Raw genomic sequence first — 24,245 nt, forward strand, 5'->3', positions numbered from 1 at the left:
CAAAGTGCTGGGATTACAGGTGTGAGCCACTGCACCTGGCAGGGACCCATATTTTTATTTTGTACTCGGCCCCATGAGTTATATGGCTGGTTCTGGGAGTTTATCTGGGTTCGGGACATTTTTGGACCCAGATAAAGGGGAAGTTGAGTTGGGAATATTCATGTGGTTCATAGTCACATCCATGTGTAATGAAGTCATTTCTAGCTCTGCCAGTGTAGGAACGGTTCCCAGGAGGAGTACTCTTGCCCTCTGTGATGGCTCACTCAGTGCTGTGACTCACAAAGCAGGGCCAGAGAGCCATCCCAGATAAGTGTGTCCCCTGGTGCTCAGCATCAGAAGTATGTAAGAACTGGAGGAGAAACAGAGGTAAAGAGGCATGGAGCCAGAAGTACAAAATCTTTCTAGTTGTTGGCAGCATAAGGTTGTAAACAAATGATGTGGCTTTTAATAATGTTTATCCAATACAGAAGCTATACTGCAGTTATGTATATGTTGGTGTAGTATATACAATTATAAGGATACCAGATTATTTCATTTTTATGATAATCATAGGAAACAGAATTGATCAGAATTTCTGTTTCTGGAGGAACAAATCTGTGGTATAACTATAAAGAACAAGTATGTCCCGTGGGAAGTTGCATGTTGGGAAAGTTGTATGCCAAACATTAATGTTTAAAAACACATTTCTATCAGCCATTCCAAAAAAAGAATGTATTTGTTTTATATTCTGTTTATATAAAATGCCAGATTACTATCACTTGCATACGTGACAAAAGAGTATGTAGCCATAAAAATTTGGAAAAAATGTACAGATAATAAGAATATGTTATTTTTCTGGAATTCACAATAATTATAGTATTTCTGTGCTTTAAAAAATGTATAGTTTGTTGTAATTTATTTTCTCATTCTAAATTCACGTACAAGCCTATTTTTGGGTTATTTTTAAACATGATACTCAAAATAGTGTAAGCTTTACGCTTTGCAGAACCTGGACCTGGCCTTGTGCTGAATACATGCTGAGCACTTGCCACATCGTTACTTTATTTAATTCTTGCAACATCCTTCTGAGAGCAATACTATTCCCACTCTACAGGTACAGAAGCCGAGGCTCAGAGAAGTTAAGTTGAGGTCACACATCTCATAAGTTGCAGGACCAGGTTTCTGTATAGGTTTGTCCTTTTTGAAGTTGATTCTTTTACCCTTTGCTCTCTAGTTCCTAAAGCAACAATGTCATTTCCTCAGAAAAGTCTTCTGAGAGCTCCCAGGTAGGTTATGTGCTCCATTATGCTTGTCCTTTCTTTCCTAGCTCACATCACAATTAGTTACTAAAGTGATTATACTGTGATTATTATATAATCACAGAGTGTTATTACACTGTGATTAGAAAGTGATTATCCAGTAACCTGCATGGAGGAAGCTGTCTGTTTTACCTACAGCGTGGAGACTGTATATTCAGTGAATAATACCTTTAGGTGAACTAATTTTTGGAGGCACCTTAGAGCGGCTTCTTGCTTCAAGCACTTTCTTTCTCACCTTTCCTTCTTCTCAGCAAAGGAAGGATATGGGAATGGCAAAACATTCAGGCTCAGAATTAACACCCAAGAGCATCAGGGTTATGCAATTGATAACGTAGAGACATTATCATTTATACAGTCATACCTTCATATGGATTGCCTGGTACCAATTTCAGGTACCAGATACCCATGGGGACGGGACATTCATGCCTAAAGGGCATCTGTTTTAGTTTTATATTTTTGTAAACTGAGTCATCTTACAATGGGAAGCACCTGTATTCACTTTTCTCTGGAATGAGCTGCTAAGTTCTCTTTTACTGTACTTCAGATGAGGTTTTCTGGATGACACCATCTGGGAAATGTCACTTTGATTAAAGTAAATATGCAGCACAGTTAACACTGGGAGCCTATTTGAATTTCTCTAAGTAGCCACATCTACAGAAGCAGAAGGCAGCTGACTCTCTGGGCTGGGAGAACTTGAGAGAGATGCGTTCCATGGTTTGGTGTCAGTCGAGTGGCAGTGTGTGGCCAACTAAGCTCCGAAGGATTTTGTGTATTTTCCTTTTCTTACCATTGGGCTATTTTTTTTTCTTTTCCAGTTTATTTTGACACGAAGAAGAAAATATATAAAAATAAAAAACTCAGCTTTACGATTGCCAAGTTTTTCTTTCAAACTAAGAAAAGAAACCAGTTGTTGAAAAATATGATGAATGGCATCCTTTGTTTTATTTTCAGTGTAGCACATGAGGGCACTGCCATTGGAACGGGGCCAAATCCCCAGGCAGGAGGGAACCTTGGGCTGAAAGGCGGCCTAGTGATTTTAGAGGCTGGTGTGTCAGGATTTCCTCTCAGCTGTTACAAATATCTCTCTTCTTTCCACAAGATTTCCTCCCAGCCTCACCCCCTCCCATCCTTCAGGCATTCCTTGTGTTTTCAACACTTGCTACTGATGAGGATGTCATCTATTTGTAAGAAAACGCCATTGGTACAATGTGGGGCTTTCAGCATTTACGTTGTGGTTTTCCCGACTTCCACAGCTGCTGACTTGTTTGGCTGTGGGATTGTGTACGGTTGAGGGCAACAGTCAGTAGTCAATGTGTAAGCAATCCGTAAGATTGTTAGCATTATTCTCCTTATTGTTGTCTTGTCACCAAGTGGTTTGGGAGAACCAGTGGGAGGCAGAGTCTAAGTTTCCTGTTCTGAAAGTCAACCTCAGGGCAGTTCCCTTCTGATCTCTGTCTGCCACTCACACAGTGAAATGAAGAGGAAGGAATGGATGAGAAGAGTCATGCTACTCTTTCAAGGAAGTGAAGGAAATGTCTCAGAAGCCTTGAGATCATCCACATGTGTCCCAAGAAGTGAAATCTAAAGTTGCTCTGAAGACATAGGAGAACTATACCTCCACAAACCTGTAGCACTTTTCCAATTTGGAAGCTCCTTCTGAAAACTTTATGCACTTTGGCTGGGGTATTTAACTCATTTACTATAAATTTTGTTTGCAAGGGTATTTTTCTGACTAGACTGTGAGATCTTTGAGGACACGGCTGTTTTATTTCACTTGGTCATTACAATACCTGATCTCAGAAAATCTTTCCTAAATAAATTAGTGTACCAATAGTTGAAATCTAAGCCCTGGTGTTGAGTCAGAAATAGACAACCCTCTAGGTATAGATGGTTTAATCGTTTATTGACTGGCTTCGGGTTTTGTTGCATGAAGTTGAGTTACATTTATGAGGTACTGTTAAAGGAAATAGCTGTTTTGAGCTTTTAGGGAATAGAAAGTCTGGCTCAACTTATGTAGGAGGCTGGGGAAAGAGGGTAGAGATACCAGAATTTCTCATAAAGACAGACATAAAATGACTCAAGAATGCAAACACCTGACTTACTTCCGTGGAAACGCCAGTGAGAAAAAGTGTGTGTTGGAGCTCCTCACGCCTCTCCCTGTTGTCTTTACTCTGAAATTCAAGCTGTCTTTTAAATGCCCCATGATCTACTTGTAAACTCTTTAAGCAAAAACGATGCCAGGTTCTGTTCTGTGGCTACCAGATTGGAGCTTTTCTCTCCCGGCTTCATTCAGTTAATTGAGTTGTGCTGGAAGGTTCAGTAATTTATTCTGTGGAGTCTTTCTGTGCAAACAATTCCAGGCTGAGGGAAAGAGACTTAGCTGAATCTCTCAAACACTTGAAATGCAGAATTTATGTTTTGGAAAACACCAGTGAGTCAGTGTCCTCAAATGTAATCAATAAAAGACAGTCTCCATCATCAGCTTTTCATTAACTGAGCTTCAAGTGCCTCCTTTTACTGCTTTTTCCATGTTTACAGTATCTCATTCTTTCCTTGACTCTGGATTTTCACACCATATGGCCACATCTTTAAGTCATTTTTCAGCTGCTCTATTAAATAGTAAAATGAGATTCAGAACAGATTTCTTTGATTTTAGAATAGCATTTTGGGGTGTGGACTTTTTTGTAAATAAAAAAAGAATTAAGGCACTCAAAAGCATGAAACTTCAGGTATTTCTACCCAGTGTAATATGTAGCTTTCTGCTTACTTAGAATAAATATATGTTTATCTCATGGAATTTCACTTTCTGCATAAATGGATTCATTCATTCTGCATATTGAAATTCATTTCTACTTAAATAAGATTTAGCCTCCACTGTTGCTAATGAACATAGATTGAAAATGAAATTGAAAGTGTATCTTTAAAACAATTCAATATTATACTGTATTTCTCATTAGAAATGATTGCTGTTGCTTATAAGTATCCATATTACATGTCAATAATACTCTATTGCTGTAATTGTTCTGGTGATTCTACTACTTGGGATTCTTTTATGTTTTACTTTTTTCCTGGGTTATTTAGTGGTCATTTCCTTGAGAAGTTGCAAAGGTGAGATTGTGACTGCCAACTTTTGGATCTCACAGTTTAGAGCTGGTCAATGAGGGCTTAAGGCATATAGTCCTACAACGTTACACAGTTTACTTTGTAAAGGGTTAGACATATTTAAGAGACTATTAAATATTTACCACTTGTTTCCTGAGCCAGAAAGGACACTTTGGTGTAGGTCGAATGGGATTTTTTTTTTAAAGGATACTACTTAACAAAAGGAAACCATTGCATGAGGAAATTTTGTAATATGAGTAAACTTGCCATTGATCCAGACTTTAGCAGCAGGGGCTGTGTCAGTCACAATTAATCAGCTTATGAGTATATGATTCAGAATCTTCAATTATCCTTTAAAATCTGGACATCGACTTGAAAAAACAACTGACCTAGCGTGGATTGTTAAATGTTAAAACCAAGTGCACTCAACATCCGAAGGTCAATAGTCTCTTAATTGTAATTCAATAAAGTCAATTTAAAGTGGTATACAATTTGTGAGTGTTATAAACGCAGTTCACATATTTTTGACTTCAGTGGCAGTATTATTTGCTAGAGAAATATGCTTCAGTTGAGGATAAATCCATTGGATGTTTGTATTTTGATGACTATCAATATTTTAAAGTTCATTACTTAGTATGATACATAGGAAGATAACAATTTAGAGCAACTATTCGAAATAACTCAGGTAAAATTCTGCTTTTACTTGAATTACTTTGGCATTATTCATTGTTTTATTGTCACCATGATGAACTTGCACAAAATTTTTAAGCAACAATAACAAAAAAGTAAAACCTTGTTTTTAATTTTGTTTAAAATTTTAAAATCAGAATCAGTTCTCCATGTTCTATTGTATTTTTTCAATGACATATATCTCTAGAAGACATAGTTGATATCTCCCAGTCTGTTGTATATCATTTCTAGAATGTAAAGATTGTCTCCGAGGCCAAAATTAAGAGGCTGCACCCTTTCCACATAGTAAAAATCATCACCCCTCAGTATTTACTAAGTATCTAACAGTGGTGGCAGAAAATTTTATAGGCATGGCACTTTTACCTACAAGCTTGAACTTAAGAGAGATAGATAGCACTTACTGAAACAAGAAAGGGAAATACGAATGACAATGAGATATAGACAGTACATTGACAGATCGGAAAGACAAACATTTCTCAAAATCTCCATTGTCGTTTTCAACTTTAAGGTCAGTACAGAGGGTACCCCTGCTCCTTGAATGAGATCCATTAGAAGTTTTGGAAGAAGTGCCAGCCTTCTCGTGTTTTCAGATCACTGTCTGGCAGAAAACAGTTTATTATTTTGAGAAAATCACTTATTCAAAAAATATTTGTTGATTTACTGTATGCCAGTCAGGTTTATAAGAAACAGAGCTGTGAATAAGACAAAGTCCCTGCCCTTAGGGAGCTTGCTTTCTAGTGGCAGGAGACAGGCAGTTTACAAATCAAAAGAAATGGAAAAATGTTCATGTGATGGAAGTATCATGTAGAAATATAAAGTAGAATAAGGACGTCTTTGTAAGGTATTCAGAAAAGCCCTTGTTAATAAGATGCCTTCTGAGCAGAGAGAAAGATAGAAAGAATCACATGTGTTTGTATTGGGAGAAAAGTGAGGCATCGCAGGCAGCTGGAAGAAACCTGCGATAACTCTTCTCTCTATAGCCACTCTGTATTCAGCCATCATGTCTGACCTATCCTAACAAGCGGTAAGAGACAAATTACAAGATTACTCAGGTCAAAAGGTCTCTTATTCTCCAGTCACTACTACACTGGAAAAGTAATTTTATCAGCTACCACTGATTGAGTGCCTTGTATGTCAGGCATTGGGTTGGGCATTTTGCAGCAGTCCATGTCAAATTTTTATTTCCTTTTCTCTAATAGGGAAACTGATGCTTAACTGAAGCTAAATGACTTTCTCAGGCTCACATGGCTTTGAATGGTAAAGCCAGAATCTGACCTTGGGTCAGTCTGACTCCAAAGTCCCTACATGTTGTTGCCCCTTCAAGAGGGTAAGGTGTCTGGGAGGACAACAACATGAATGCGTTGTTATTATTATTATTATTTAAGACAGGGTCTCACTCTGTCACCCAGCTGGAGTGCAGTGGTGTGATCTTGGGTCACTGCAACCTCTGCCTTACTGGCTCAAGCAATTCTCCCATCTCAGCCTCCCAAGTAGCTGGGACTATAGTTGCATGCCACCATGCCCAGCTAATTTTTTGCATTTTTTGTAGAGGTGAGGTTTCACTATGTTGCCCAGGCTGGTGTCCAACTCCAGGACTCAAGTGATCTGCTTGCCTTAGCCTCCCAAAGTGTTGGGATTACAGGCATGAGACACTGCTCCTGGCCGTGAATGCACTATTATTAAAACCTACTTAATTTTTAATCCTAAAGTAGAGAGATGCAATTGGGGGCCTTCCATGTAGAAAGTGGGGTCAGGAGGCCAAGAAAGGGAATATGAATGTATATCCAAGTCACTCAGGAACTTTTATGCAGGTGCTAGAAACTTATGTCAAAGTGGCCACAAGATTGTTTAATAGGAGACGAACGAATGTAACTCCATGTTTACTGCTAGAAACCAAAGCTTTGTGTAAAATCTTGAATTTATGGGAGGGAGGGTAGGAAAGCCTGTACCTGTCTGTTCTTTTCCTGATCCCTTTCCCTCATTCTTAAACTGCAGGAGATTGAGCCCTTTTGGGCTTTGGTGACCCCATCACTGGGGTGTGTTTATTTGATGGTTGATTTTGCTGTACTGGGTATTTCCTTTCCAATTTTCTAATCATTTATTAACACGTGCTGACTCTTCCCTTCCCTTCTCCTTTCCCTGGGAAAATACAATGAATAAATAAAGACTTATTGGTACTCAAAAAAAAAAAAAATCCTCAAAATGTGACAAATGTTAATGTTCTTAGTTTAATGAGAATGACTGATTTTTCTCCAGAAAAAGTCAGAATAACAAATGGCTACCAGCCTCTGATTGGATTAATTGAAGGCTGCAAGCTTTTGTACCATAGAGAAGTAGAAACATGGTTATTATCTAGTACATTTGGAATCTTTGGGCCACTGATCCACATAATCCATCACTCCTTTCTTCCTTCAAGTGAGAAATATTTGCTTTGGCCACAGTGCTTTTTTATTTTTAAACTTTTGTGTAGGAATGCTGGTTCTTCTATGCAAATATTGTCAGCCCACTATTATGAATAAAAACCACCTAGTTCCTTTCAGGAGCATTGGAAATATATTAAAAATTTCCTGGCTCTTAAATTTTCCACCAGTCTGTACTCAAATAGATAGTATTAATAAGATTAATATCCATTACTATTCATCCAGAATTATAAAATCTCAAGGTATCTGTGTTTTCAATGATGAAATTTAGAGTATTTCTATTCATCTAAGACACATCAGAGTCCACTAAGGTGCTGACTTATTTGAACATCAACATATGGAAAAGTGATCTTCAGCTGGGATAATTAGAAATGCAGCTTTTACTCTTTATGCCACTCCTTTCTATAATGTTTTGGTCCTACACTTTGAACTAACCTTGTGGAGAAAAAAATGATAATGAAGTGAAGTACACATATAATGAGTATCTGTTAAAATAATGACTCTGGAAAGAAACTAAAGTTTAATGCAGCACAGGAATTTTCCCTACTTTTCGGCGGATTCACATTACAGCTGGTCTTAGGTCATGGCCTAGGTGATTGTGAGTTCTTGATGTCAATGCCATATGTTTGAGGGAGAATATCAGTTCGATAGCCATTTTCTTTGCTCATGTGTGCTATGCATTTATTGTTACACTGGGACTCAGCTTTTTTAAAAAATGAAAATGTCTATATCAAAAAGTAGTCTTAGATTTTTCATTGTCTAGATCAAATCATGGTTAGCTTTGAAGAATGGATGATTTTGTGGTGAAAATTCATAGGGGAAAAATGTCTATGTAAATACACTGCACCAAACTTCAAAATACTTTTATTCCTTTTTTGTTCTCCAGTTCAGTTTTGGTAGCTTTATTATGACTCTTTATTGATGATGGGTAGTCATATATATTTTATGTTTCTTTCATTTGCTTCTCAAGTAATGCCGCCCTCCTCCGCCTATTCTCAGGAAATTTGAAACTAACCCTCAAAGGGGTTCTGTTGAGGACTAGACAAGAGTTATGCCTTGGATTATTTATCCTTTATTCACATCTCACCTACTTTATTATTTTTCTGATCTCATGTATTATTTCCATTTCCACTGGTCTCATTATGTTTCTAAGGGAACTTCGGGTATAAAGATACTTGCAGGCAGTTAGAGATGTTAATTCCATATGTATAAGAGCAGCAATTAGCATCAAGAGCTGTTTCTAGTAGGAGGAAGGCACTTGGGTCCTTGTGGGGAGATGAAGAGAGACTCATATCACTAGTTTCCCAGAAGCATTTTGAGGTCGTTGTTTTTGTGTGTATACTCCCTATCTATCCATTAAGTACAAATTGGAAAATTATACATTTAATAACATATTTGATAATACAATGAGAGTCTAGAGGAAAAAAAGAAATGTTTCTCAATTTAACCAGTACTGATTGTTAAATTGCTTATGTTTGGTACTGGGATATTTGGAAATTACAAAAATAGCACCCACAGTTTATGTTTAAGATCTTGCTTTGGATGCAAAGGGTGCACATGTGGAGTCACTAGAAAGCAATTGGAAGCAGTGCAGAGACATGAGGAGATAAATCTCTACATTGGGCATAAGTGGACTGTATAGATAAGAAGTCATCAGAGGGAAACACAGTCGGTTTTGCAGGAAACAGATTAGTGAGATGGATGAGAATATTGAAGAGTAAGGTAACATGGGCAAGAGCACAGAATGGTAAATAAATGATGCCTGAGTGGGTAGTTGGTAGGCATGAATGTAGTCAGGCACGAAAGGTATATAAATGACTGGGCTTTGGTTTTGCCCTGTTTGCTCACAACCAAGCAGGGAGAAGAATATACAACTTCCTTAGTACCAGTGATAAGAACAGAAGGTAAGAGCAAAAAGTCTTTTGTTGGAGGGAGTCAGGGAAGGCTCCTCAAAGGAGGATGTAACATTTGCAGGATGATGCAGGGACTTTGGAAGGGGATAGCAGATTTGGTTGGATAGTGTCATCTCTGGTGAGAAATAATCTTCAATAGACTTTAAAATCTAGTATCATATATTTTTAAATTTACCAAAAGACCTGCTACTTAAGGAGACTTAATTGCACAATTCCTTTTGGGCTTCAAATTTCAAATATTTGTGAAATTTGAATCATTAAGAATGATAGAAAAATTATAATTTTTCCAAAATTTTATTTGCCACCATTTGTTTTTTCTTTTCAATGAAATTTACTGTGAATTTTTTTACACATAAAATTGAATGGAAAAGGCAAAATTCACAGTGGAAAATACTCTATATTATTTGTTTACATATTATTTTCTTCTAAAGTGGGTAACGTAGCTAATTCTTTTAGTACTATTATGAAAATTAGCTCAAATAAGTGATGTAATTTATAAAAGGTGATACTATACACAAATGTAGTATATACTATAGCAGTAGTATATACAAATAGGTGTATACACGTATGCATATATATTTTTGAGTGGGGCACATTATATTTGCTCATAGTCTCTCTCATCACTTTGTACTGCACCATCAAAAATTTTTCTTTATACTATTAGTCCTTTGGAAGCACAATTATCAAAGTAAACAAAAATAGATGGCCTTGACTGCATATCATTATATGGATTTAACATAAATTTTATATTATGTACAATGACACTATTAAATGTGTTAATACAACACATAAAATGACCAATTCTCTTTAAATTTTAGTGTTTAGCATATTTGTTTTGATTGTACGTGTGGGAGCTGTGAGAACAGCTCTGCAAAAATACTTTGCAAGTTACCATAGTGACTAAATTGTAGTGGTTTATGATGTTGTCTTTCCCCTGGGTCTTAATTCAGTTGCATGCTTTTTAAATCATAATCCAATAGTTGACGTTTAAATTTTTCTATTTTTAAAAAACTGTATACACACATACAGGTTTATAACTTTATTTAAATGTATAATTTCATTATATTACGCATTCTTCAAGTAAAATCTTCATTTGTCCTTTTTCTTCTTCTTTTTCTGGGTCCCCATATCTCTTTTTTCTCCTTCCCCCCCCACCCCCCCAGCATTGATCCATGTTGGTATCTTTGAATTTTTTCCTCCATTTTCAAACAATTATATACAATCTATGTACACATGTACAAAATGAAAGCAGGATTTTTATAAGCAGGATTTCATGGAAATAGTTCTGAATTAATTGATACGTTGTAGTTTCTATCTATTTTTTAATGCCTTCTTAATGTTGCATGTTGTAAATAGGCCATAATTTAATCACTTTGCTTCCATTTTTGTAGTATGAATAATGCTTTAATAAACATCAAGATACCTATGTCTGTGGGATAGGTTTGAAGAAGCTGAGATTGAAAGGTCAAAGAGTATGTATTTTAAATTTTTATAGAAATTGAAATTACTTTTTGAAAGAATTGTAACGCATCGCATTTATACCCAGCAGTATTTGTATCTTTATTCCATGTGCCTGCCAGCAGTACTAATTAAATATAATTCTCTTTAATTTTTGCCACTCAATTAGGTGTAAAGTAAAATTTTATTGTTACTTTAATTTGCAGTTTCCCAACAATTAGTGAATTTGCTGGTTGACAATTTGGATATGTTTAAAGAATATGTTTGTTGAAAAAATGTATTTATTTAAGAGTTGCCTCTATTCATATCCTTGTCCATTTATTTGATTTCTATCCTTTTCTTATCGAATTGTGAGATCTGTTTGTATATTACTAAGATACCCCTTCATATATCAACTCTGATGCATTTTTTAAAAATAGCCACTGTTTCTCTTTTGCCTTTCAAGTGTCTTATGGTATACAGATTTTTTTTTTACAATCTTTCAAAAGTGTTTTAATATAAAATTATCTAATTCTTTTTGAGATGGAGTTTCGCTCTTGCTGCGCAGGCTGGAGTGCAATGGCGCTATCTTGGCTCACCGCAACCTCTACCTCCCAGGTTCAAGTGGTTCTCCTGCCTCGGCCTCCCAAGTAGCTGGGATTACAGGTTCTGCTAATTTTGTATTTTTAATAGAGACAGGTTACTCTATGTTGGTCAGGCTTGTCTCGAACTGCTGTCCTCAGGTGATCCGCCAGCCTCGACCTCCCAAAGTGCTGGGATTAGAGGCGTGAGCCACCTCACCCACCAAAATTATCTAATTCTTTTTCTTCCCATCCTCATAAAAACAAAAGTTTCTCAAAATTCTAATCGAAATGACATTACACTCACATAACTGATATTTTAAATGAAATTAAGTACTCCCAACAAAGAACGTGGTATATCCTTCTGCTTGCTGGACCTTATTTTATGCCTTTGGTAGAGTTATGATCCTCTTTATGCAGGTCCTTTATCTTTTTTGGAAAATTTATTCCAAGTATTTTATTTGTCATTACTGTAAACATAGTATTTTCCTGTTTTCCATCTCTAAGTACTTCTATGGAGAAAATATATTGATATTTAGGTATTTTTCTTATATCCAGTTACCTTGTCAATTTTATTTATTCTGAAGGTTTTTGTTTACATTTTTTAAACTTGAATTTCTTGTGGTCTTCTTGGGCATGAATTAATGTTACCAATGAAAAGAAGTAATTTTACATTACATCTTCATTTCCAATTCTTATGCAAGCTATTTAATTTTCTTAAAAAATCAGAGATAATATTTAATAGTAATGAAGATGCTGGGTCTACTTGCTAAGTTCCTAATTTTAATTAAGATGGTTGTGATGGTTTACCATTTAGGAAAATATATGTGCTTGCTTTTTCACAAATATTCTGTGTTGTAAGTTGTGTTCTTCTACTACTATATATATATATTTTAATGGAGTCTTGCTCTGTTGCCAGGCTGAAGTGCAGTGGCACGATCTTGGCTCATTGCAACCTCCACCTCCTGGGTTCAAGTGATTCTTCTGCCTCGGCCTCCCAAGTTGCTGGGATTACAGGTGCCAGCCACCATGCCCAACTAATTTTTGCATTTTTTTAGTAGAGATGGGGTTTCACCATGTGGCCAGGATGATCTCGATCTCTTGACCTTGTGATCTGCTTGCCTTACCCTCCCAAAGTGCTGGGATTGCAGATATGAATAGAGATGACTACTGAACTATATCAAATAACATATTAGCATTTATTAACATTTTCAATAATTCTTCTCCCTTAATGTATTGAAGCAAGGTATTATGTTGATGTATTTCTTACCATTAAACCATCTTACATTCCTGAAATAAAAAACTTTTGATCATAAAATATTACTCCTTTGGCATTTTGCTTATGTTTTGCTTAGTATATGTAGTATATTCATAGTGAGATTAATCTATGGCTTTTTTTTCTTATTTTTGTGTTACCATCTTTCATAGGGTTTGGTATGATCACTGTAATATGAAATAAATTCAAGAATATTCACTTTTTTTTAGAGTCTGGAATAATTTAAGTAAGTTTCCAACTATAACAGTTTAAAGATTGGATAAAATTGCCCTAGTGACTTCTTTTTTTTTCAAAATTATAGCTTTCTTCTACGGTAATTTTCATATTCAAGTTTTTATTTGGCTAACTTTGGTGACATATTCAGCCATGAAATTATCCATTTATTCTAGATTTTTAAATTGTTTTCCATAGTGTTACACATAGAATTCTCATAGTTTTTAATTGTCTTCTGTGACTGTTATACATCCTTTTGCTCTTATTTTTAGTATCTCTTATTTATTTTTAATCAGGCTGTTGAGTCTTTTTTTTTAAAAAAACATCATTTTATAATCTTTTCAAAGAAGGAACTTCTAATAATTTATTTATTCTTTCTGATTTGGGGGCCTATTTTATTAATTTCACCTTTTAATATTATTAATTCTTATTTCCTAGTTTGTTTATTTTGTGTTTATTTTCCTAATTTTAAAAGAGGGAATATTTAATTATTTAATTTTTAACCCTTTTTCTGTAATAGCAAACAATTTAAGGGAATAAATTTTTCTCTGCAAAGATCTTGCTACATCTTATAGGTTTTGTTATCCAAACAGTTCCTAATTTCTCTTTTTATTTTATCCTCAGGATTTACTTCAGGTGTGTTTAAGAGACTGTTTCTAAATTTCCAAGTTGTTAAGATCATTTTGGTGAACTTTTATTATTTATTTTAAATTTTATTCTACTGTGATCATAGAGGATGCTGTGCTAAAATATCTACTAAAAAAATCTTTCCCTAGAATTTCTCTTCTTTCCTCTCTTTCAGCTAGAATGCAGATATGCCAGCCGCTGCTTAATGCCAAGGGCACAGATGCCTTTGGGGAGGGCAGAGCAACAAGATACAAAGGACCTGGTCCCTGAATAGCCATAAGGAAAAAATGGCATCTCTGTCAGGACTGCTCACTTAAGCACTATTTTGTGTAAGAAAAATAAGCTTAATCTTCTAATACTGTTTGTGTCCTTTTTCTTGTAGCCTCTTAGCCCTTAAGTCTACTCTTATCTGCACGCTCATATTCACATTGTCTTTTCATGTTTTGGTTATTATTTTTAATGCAGAAATCCAGTTTCTGCATGGAATACAAATCTGCCATGCTTACAATTCCAAGTTTGCATTTAATGCTAATGACACCATCACCACAGGGATGCAAAACAAAATTAGATCTTTGGAAAAGTATGTGTTCATATACATTCATATTTTTACTTAAATATAAAATATTGAAATTGACTATCTGTGAATTTATACTCTGTTTTCTTCAATTTAAGACGCATTGACTCAGGATTACAGTTAAAAGATTGCAAATCCATATAGTTAACATTTGTATTTTTTTCCTACATAATGTCACATCGTCTGTGACAACAAGAGCCATGGCAATGCAGAATATTTTAAAGGAATGCTTCTCTCTTGTCTCTGAGATTTTCTTTCAAACCTCTGACACCAGTTCTGCAAGTTTGAATATGCATGTATGTGGTAGGCTGAACATTGCCCCTCCCTGAAAAGTGTCAGTATCTTAATCCCTGGAACCTGTGAATATGTTAGGCTATGTGGGATAGATAATTAAGGTTGCTAAGGCTGGAGTGGTGGCTCACGCCTGTAATCCAACACCTTGGGAGGCCGAGGCAGCAGATTACTTGAGCCCAGGAGTTTGAGATCAGCCTGGCCAACATGGTGAAACCCCGTCTCCCCTAAAAATACAGAAAATTAGCTGAGCATGGTGTACACCTGTAATCCCAGGTACTCAGGAAACTGAGGCAGGAGAATCACATGAACCTGGAAGGTGACAGTTGCAGTGAGCTGAGATCATGCCACTGCACTCCAGCTTGGGTGACAGAGCTCCCCCCCCCAAAAAAAAAAGAAAGAAAGAAAAGAAAAGAAAAATTGAGGTTGCCAATCAGCCAACCTTAAAATACTAAGATTATCCTTGACAATCTGAGTGGGCCGAAGGAATCATAAAGTCCTTAAATGCAGAAGAGGGAGGCAGTAAACGAGGTCAGAGTGACACAATGTGAGAAGAATCCAGACTGCTGCTGCTGACCTCGAAGCTGGCAGAGGCCATAAGGCAGGGGAGGAGGGCAGCCTCTAACAGCTGGAAAAGGCAAGGAAACAGATTCTCCCCAAGAACTCCCACAGAGAAATGCAGCCCTGCCTACACCTTGATTTTAGTCCCAGTGAGACCCACTTCAGACTTCTGAACCCCAGAATTGTAAGATAACAAATTTGTGTTGTTTCAGGCACTAAGTTGGTGGCAACTTGCAGTTGCCATAGAAAACTAATGCAATGTGCAGCCGGTGCTAGTAATTCAACATTGACTGCCAGTTGACAGCAATTTGAAGACTCACCCTGATCTCAGAGGCATTAAAATATGAAAAAATATTTACTGTGAATCTGATGAAATACAGTAAATGTATGTTAAATAGGTGTCATAAGGGGACCATTTAGAAATTTTAACTATGGACACAGATAGTCTTATGTGATACTCAGAATCCAGTTAGACATCATTTTAATATCTGAAGTAATCGTGTCACTACCAAATAAGAAAAATATGAAAAGAAAGTGGAATTTGATCAAGTTCAACGATCCTTAGTAAAGGCTAGGCAGGAAAAACATGCAAGTACCTTAAAAGCCAAATAAATGTAAACCTCAATCAAATGATGTGACAACCTGGGCTAAGTGACACTCCCTTTTAAGGTTCTAAAGTGCTCATTATATATATAAACAGGGCTAAGTGACACCCCCTTTTAAAGTTCTGAAGGCCCCATTATATATAAACAGGGCTGGAGGCAGCCCATATGTCCAAGACAGTGTTCATGCCCGTGGTTACTGCACAACTCCACAATCAGGGGTGAACACAAAATTATTTAGGATGAGGGTTCTCAACTGCCAGGCCACAGACAGGTACTGGTCCATGGCCTGTTAGGAACTGGGCCGCACAGCAGGAGCTGAGCAGCCAGCAGGTAAGCTGAGCATTACCGCCTTGAGCTCCATTTTCTGTCAGAGCAGCTACAGCATTGGGTTTTCACAGGAGCATGAACTCTATTGTGAACTGCACATGTAGCGGATATAGGCTGTGTGAGAATCTAATAGTTTCATCCTGAAACCATCCCCCTTGCCACCTGCCATCCATGGAAAAATTGTCTACCATGAAACTGGTCCCTGGTGCCAAAAAGTTTGGGGACCAGTGGTGTAGAACATCATTGTTCTGTTGGTGACAAAACAACATTAAATTCAATCAAGTGAGCCACCTGTAGTCTCAGGGAGGACCTGTACGTGGGAGGCTGAGGTGAGAAGATCACTTGAGCTCTGGAGTTTGTGACTAAACTGGGCAACAGTGAGACCCTGTCTCTAAAAAACAAATAATAATAGTAATAATAATCATGTGAATTGCTGCCAATAATTAAAATTTAATAAAATGCATTTTGAAATAATATCTACAGGTTACAAGTAAAAAGGACCACAACTTAAGAATTTGGAAGAGTTCAGACACCCTTAGGGATAGAAAGATATGTGATGCTTTATGATGTTTCATATACCCCATGTATGAGATCGTGAAAACACACTGGAATATGCTCCAACCAAATAGTGAATGAAGCAGAATAGATAAGTTAGGGAAGATGAAAGAGCAAACAGGGCAAGGAGCAAACCTTGTCACTTCATTATATAGTTGGGAAATCCTAATTTTTAGTTTCAGGAGAATAGGATTAAATACTCTTATTATTTTTGTTGAAATGAATCTTAAACTTCTCCAGCAATTTGAGTTAACTGAGCATGTGTTCTGTGTGTTTTAAGTGTTCTCAGGCTACAACTCTCACTCTGATGGAGTCAGGAATGCCATGAGATACCCTTAGGTCCCTTTTCTGGAAGCTCCTGTTTCCCCAACTCCTTGAAGAGTTAGTTGCTGACAATGTACAGATGAGTTTCTCCCCAGGAATTGCCCCCAGCCAGACAGCTGCCTTACCCAGGCCACACTTCCTCCCTGGGGACAGTCCACATCCATGGCCGGCTGTCGTATGGTACAAAGTCCTGCCTCAACTGGGGCAAGTCTGAGGGAGTGTCCCAGCTCCAACAGATCCCAGTGAGACTGACTGAGGCCTCCACTGCAAATACATGGCACTGAAACTTTTCCCTCTGCCCAATCCTGCTTCCCTCACCCCTGCCAGGTATTGTTTCTGAGAGTCTTCCCCAATAAACCTCTAGCATGAAAATCTCTGAGCCTCAGAGTTTGTTTTCCAAGGAACGCTATCTACAATAGGGATTTTAGAGCTGAATCCCATGTCACAGGTTGGCAGCAAGGACCCCCATCACTGGTGTGAGATAGAGCACTGATAGCCCCTGGCATACGGTCTTGGTGCAATGCCTCATCTTTACCTGGTGCTGAGGAGGGACTGCATGCAGGTAGACCAGAATGCACTGCTGGAGGAGTATCTCAGGCATTGAGAGTAGTCATTACAAGGACTTTGGCATCAGATTGCTGTTGTTGGGAGCCTTTAACACATTGGAGCAAAACACATTTGGGGATAATTAATCACCAAGAAGTCCTACTCGGTAGCATATAAAGACTCTTTCACCTCCTGTGAATGGAGGGTAGAAAAAGCTGAGGTTCAGGTCCCGAAATTAATGATAAAGGCAGTGAGCCATCAAGGAAGATTAAATTTTCAATCCTAAGAGGTTGGCTTCCCTGAGGTTAGGGCCTCAGTCAGGAATGAGAACCTGAGACTTGAAATAGGGACATGTGGAATGATGTACCTGTCATCTTGAATCTTGAATCTCCAAATTCATCTCAACTTTCTGGCCTGCAAAAGTGGCTCACTCCTCCCTGTCAAAAGCTAGCATTCCCTTCTTCATTGAACATGATGCAAAAATCCATTTTTTTTTTTTTTTGGCAGCACAGAAATACCCAATTCAGAAGGTACCATACCTGGCTGCATGGCTTTAGACCAGTAACTCGCATGATGAACAATGCAATGTGTCTAGAGAAGTGCTGGGCCTGTCCTGAAGGTGCTGCTGGACCAGCTAGCATGGCTAGGCATGAGCCAGGAGAGGCTGTACAGGACAGGAGCCTGAAAGTGCTGGTGCGATGAAGGTGGAACATAAATCTGGATAAGGGATAATTTATTGATATGGGCACTCTTCTGATATGCAGGATTTTAAACCCTGACAGGGTCCCAGAAGATAGTGCTCATACCTAACTAAGTTTACTCTAGGAAGCTTGGAGATAATGATGGCCCATAGCATGTAATATTGAAATATTAGAATTATGATGGCCAATAATTGAAGGGCGAATCAAAAGACCTGGAGATGTATATGAGAACTTATTAACATTGGCGTCATTAAAGTTGGTATGCAACCCCCAACTGCTAAATCTGACTGGCTTGAAAAAAAAAAAGACCCAGAGATGTAGGCATACTAGATATTCTACACCGGGCCAGAAAACTCACCAGCCAACTATGTTATATGGGCTTGGAAAATACTTGTTTATTGCACAATGAGAAAAGTACTGGTACCAGAGGCCATGGCTTTGCAGTAAAGCTTGGTGGCATCTTCTGTTGTCTAGGGCTGACAGTAGACAATACTGCTTCAGAACTGGGCTCCCTGATGGCCCTGTATGATAGAATGCAGAGCAGGCACAATTATCATCATGAGTGCAAGTCAAAGTGATGTCCAAGATTGCCAACCTACAGAAATTTTTAGAGATGGGCAGTAAGCAAGGGGGTTGCTTATTCTATACAATCAAAATAAGTGAAGGATGGATGATACTATATTAAGGATGACCACCCCCAAAAAAGTCATAGTCCTTGATCTAATTTATAGAACCAAGTTTTTAGACATGGAAGCCAGTCACTGAAGGAGAGGCTGGATTTAAAGGATGAACGACCCTGCAAAACCATGAGTGACCACAGTACACAGATCTGAAACAATGGCTGAAGAGGAAGTCCCAGGCATTTTGAGAACTGTTGAATTAAGTTATGGGCTGGAAACTGAGATAGAAACTTGCTGTTCTAACATGCCCTCCTCTTAGGAGGCTATGTGGAGACCAGGTAAGAAGTGGAAGCATTCTGGTTCAGGTTCACTGGTCCCACAAACCCACTGGGTAAACATCTCCCTAATCCCTAAATGCACTATTGGAATGGATTTAACTGCCAGTTGGTAGAACCCCCACATTGAATCTCAGGACTGTAGGTTAAGAACTATCACAGTAGAGAGGCTATGTGGAATCATTTGAAACTTTCCCCCTCAGTCAAAATAGTAAATTGAAAAGAGTCGCAAAAGAACATAGTGGGGTGATGGAAATGTTCTGTATTTTGATTGCCGTAGTAGTGATTACATTGATGCATGCATTTGTCATGAAATAGTTTGATGTCAAAAAGTCATCGAGCTGTGCACTCAAAATGAGTGCATTTTATTGTATGCAAATTATTCCTCAATAAAGTTGATTAAAAATATCATTTTGCTGGAGAGTGACAGGCAGTGAAGATGTAAAGAAATCATATCTCCATTTAATTCAACAGTCAGCCTCCTGAAAAATCCACATGGATCCTGGAGTATGAGAGAGAACTATCACAAATTCACAAATAGTGGTCCCAGTTGTAGCTCTTGTGCCAGTTGTGCTGCCTCTGATAGAGCAGATTAACACAACCTCACAAACATGGTATGTGGCCATTTATCTACCAAATGCGTTCTTTCCTATCTCCTTCCACAGGAAAGAGAATCAGACATATATAGCTCACAAGCTTCGGAGTGAACAAGAGTATGTATGGTTTTTCCCTAGGGCTAAATTAACTTTCTTACCCTCTGCCATTCTGTAGTCTGAAGAGATATGAACTGCCTCGATATTCTACAGAATATCTTACTGGTCTATTGCGTCAATCTATTGTGACATTGTGCTTATTGGATTGGATGAAAGAGAAGCACCAAGTAGGTTCGAAGCTCCAGAAAGTGGGAAATAATGCCTATAGACCAGGTGTCCACAAACTACGGCCCGCGGGCCGCAAGTGGCCCCCTGAGGCCATTTATCCGGGCCCCCGCTGCACTTCAGGAAGGGGCACTTCTTTCATTGGTGGTCAGTGAGAGGAGCACAGTATGTGGCAGCCCTCCAAAGGTCTGAGGGACAGTGAACTGGCCCCCTGTGTAAAAAGTTTGGGGGCGCCTGCTATAGACGATTCAGGAGCCCATTAGATTAGTACATTTTATAGGGCTTCTGTGGTATGGGAGATGACCTCCTAATAAAGGAAATGTTATTACGTCACATATCTCTTGTTGGTAGGAAGGAGGCACAGTGCCTGAGGAAACGCTTCAGATTTTGGTGGTAACATATTCCACCAAATCATTCATAGAGAATATCACTCTTAGAGAAGAATAAATATGTACATATCGGCAATGGTTTATATCCTGTCTGTTTGGTCAGATGCCTGGAGGGAGAAATATGGATAATCAAAGACAAGAGTATCTGAGCAAGAGACATGATGGACCTATGGGAGTGAGTGTGAAGGAAGAGAGCCTTGAATATCATATGAACATCTATTTGGCAGGAGGAAGTCATCAGCCAGCCTCTGACACCAGTCACCCAGTGCTGGCACAATAGGCATGTGAACGGAGTATGCTGTTGCAGAGATTGTGTGCTCCCTGTCTCTATAATTCTAGACTTTATGGGTTAGATGTCTTTGTTCCCTAGAGGAAGCTCACTTCCATGAAGGGATACAAGAGACCACCAGCAGACACAGAAAGAAGTCACTCTTCTGGCAGGGACATTTGATCCTGGTCACACCAGGAGAGGGCAGAGGAGCTGGTACATGATGGTGACAGTAAAGAATGTGTTTGACACCAAGGCAATTTGCTGTGGCATCTCTTGCTATTCTCCTCCCCAGTTGTGATATCAAATAGACAAGTGCAGCAGCCATGCCCTAGGCTAGGGCTCAGAACCCCCCAAAATGAGGGTCTGTGCTACTTTGCCAAGCTGTCTAGATCAGCAGAAGTGCTACCTAAGGACAAGCGGAACCTGGATTAGGTGACAGAGGAAGAGATGGGCTGGTTTTGAGATCAGCTGCAGAGGCAGGAAGAGAGTTATGGAAATTCATTCCTCTAGTTTTCAGCTTTAGTTTTTCTCAGGAAGAGACCAGCCAGAGTCCTGGAGAAACTGATTCCAGAACTTGTTACATGAAGTACTTGGGCTAAATGGCATAAGAGTGGACTGAGGTGTGGGGTGCTGCCAGATTCCCATCAGCAGGAGGGACTCATTCCCCAGTCTGCTGGGAATGCTGGCACAGCGCAACTCTCAACAGAGTCCCTCCCAGGATTTGCCCTTGGTCAATTTCTCCTGTGAGTCAGGCAGCATCTAATGGTGGACGCATGGTTATAAGGCCAACCCACCTCACTAGGATGGGGCATCCGGGCTCCAGAGGTCCCTGTAGAGCTGGATAAGGTCTTTGCTGTGGCTGCATCCTAGTTCAGTTTCTCTGTCTAGTCCTGCTTCCTTCACCCCACGGGCACTCCTGGGAACACCTACTGCACACCAATCTCAACCACAGTTTGTTCTCCAGGGAACTCCATAGATTGCTATTTTTCTTGCTTTTTTATTGCGTCAGAGCTAGCTGTTGGCCTGTGATGAGAGGGAGTACTTTTGCAGGTAGAGAAAATGAAATGTCTCCACCTTGGCAGAATGCGATCCTCTGCTGAGCCCCATGGAAGAAGCCCTCAGTTTTGCCGCTTCATTCTTTCAGAGTCAAGGAGGACACAATCTGGCTGCTGAGCTCCTCTTTGGAGCGAGGACAATCCAGTACACTTAGGATTGATGTCACCATCTCCATCTCATGGACATTTGCTTGAGGCTGTTGTCACCCTTCTCATCACAGTTTCCTGGCCCTATCTGGGGTACACAAACCACATTGGGCCACGGTTTTCCAGGATTGATTGTCCATATATCCTTGCTCCAGAACCCTTGACATTGCTCTCCAAGATCAGTGCAACCCCTGGAGTTACATTGCTTTTTTGCAGGGGTTCTCTCCTCTAAGAGTGTAGGGGAGCCCTTTGGTTCAAGAGAGGCAGATGGATTGAAATTATTAGTGCACATGTGAAAGGTGGAGGTGAGCAGGCTTCAGGTCACTGTGTTCCCAGAATCTTCTCCGATTTTCAGTCTTCCATTTTGTTTTCTGTTTCCACATTTGCTCTTGAGATGACTTGTTTTTGTGTGCTGATTCATTTGTGTGCTGATCTTCTGTATGAAATAATTATGTCAAGCCTAAGTAACTGGTAGGGACACTTACATAATTGGTCCAGTAAATTTGGGAAGTTTAGCTTCCTTAGTACAGTGAATAACTCCTCTACAACATGTTTCACTTCAACTTTATAGTTCTTGTTAAAATTTTACTTGAGCAAATATCAATAAAGTCTTTTGCCCAGCCAGCATAGCCAATTTATAAGAAATATTATTTGTGTATAATTTGAATATAGTAGTAGATATGTCATTTGGCTTTCTCTTAAATAATAAGGAAACAAGACTTTTTAAAGTCTTTATTTTACCTCCAATTACTGCGTTTCGGAACTTGGAGAGGTACATTTTAAGATTGAGCAAATCTATCAATTACAATCTGATGGAAAAAGATGTGGCTGAGTATTCCTCCTTAGCAAGAAAGTTCTTGTGATGACTTATTTGGTACTCATGTCCACTGAGAAAGGCTTCCCTGAGCTATTTATTACTCATGTGCTTTATAGAGCATTACGGTCAGTAAATATCCTTTGCCTGTCACAAGAATTTGCAATTATACTAGAATGTCATCATTTCAGGAAACTATAAAGCAATGAACATGTTTATTTTCAGCCACAAATGGAAAAAAATATCCTGAGAACCAGATTCTCTTGGCAGTTTGAGGCATTTATTAGAAAATCTGTAATTTCTTTTTGTAATCCCACACTCAGTGGGCATACCCTTTAATGGAGGTATGTCAAGTCTGCAGAATTATATGGTACATTCTAAACTTGCTTTGCTGGGAAAATAGGACTCATAGCTTAATTTATAGGCTTGCTGAGCTCACCACCCTCTGGCTCCCTAGAAGGAGGAATTAAAGTCTCTTAATGGCTTAAAGGGGACCTAAAGTGTTCTCAGGTGCCCTTAGACCCTTGGAATGGTGGGCACTGAATTTTGGCATTTGTATTTTACCTTAAGGAATGTGTTCTCTGCAAAATTAGATAACTTGAGGGATTTCTGCGTAATCCAACTGAGTAGAGATTGTCTCCATTTTTCTGCATTTCTACCATGTTCCCAGTTTTTTATTCCTCAGTACCTAGAAATATGCTGACTTTTAGGTATTTGCTCCTTCAAATGTGCTTTCAGGATGGAGAGAACAAGAATCATTGAGGTGTTAGTGAGATAATGCCTACTTCCTCTCTAGACCTAAATATGTGTCAGCTGGCCACATTTTGCTTGCTGGCTGTGATCTCCTAAATTATTATTCTTTGCGTACGCCGTACGGCGATAACTTCAATTGGGACTGGACTTCCTGTTTTGGATTCCGAATTGAATGTTTTGGAGCGCCTGTTTAAGTGGCAGGTGTCTGTGGTCAAACCTACTTCGGTTAACGTTTCTTCCTCTTGTTTCACTGCTTCTATTGTTACATTTTTAAATTCATTAAACAGAGTTAAATCTACATTTTCTTTTGAAACAGAGCCTGATTCTATTTTTTGATATGTGATTGCTGGCATCTTTTAAGCTACACCCCTTTTTCTTGCCCTTGTGCCCCACATTTAGACATGCAGGATAAGAAAGCCTGGATGCTCCCTCCTTTGGTGCTGGAGGGAGGTTCAGGCCACGTGACCCCCTGCCCTGAGCGGGAATGTTCCACCCCCTTGTCAACCAAAAATCCCTAAGCAATGTCTTTCCCAAGCTCTCAAACCATTTTTGGATCTGCTTTAGAGTCACCCTGTTCCCCTCAGAAAGCCTTATTTTGTGAATGTGATGGTTAATTTTATGTGTCAGCTTGGCCATGGTATCTAGATATTTGGTCAAACATTCTTCTAAAGTTGTTTCTGTGAAGGTATTTTTACGATGAGATTAATATTTACATCAGCCGACTTTAAGTAAAGCAGTTGGCCCAAGGCACAGGGGAGGCTCAGAGGCCTCTAGCTGGGAGGAAGATGTGGCAAGGAAGGAAGCACTTGAGTGTCCCTAGTTTAGGCAGCCAGAGCTGACACAGGCAGGACAACGGCACCCCGGCAAAGTGGGGCTAGAGAGTGGGGCAGGGACTGGTTTATCCTTGGCCAGTGACGAGGACCAGCCCCATGGCAATGGCGC

This window comes from Saimiri boliviensis, chromosome 5 (assembly GCF_048565385.1).
Source record: "Saimiri boliviensis isolate mSaiBol1 chromosome 5, mSaiBol1.pri, whole genome shotgun sequence".
Classification (NCBI taxonomy): Eukaryota; Metazoa; Chordata; class Mammalia; order Primates; family Cebidae; genus Saimiri; species Saimiri boliviensis.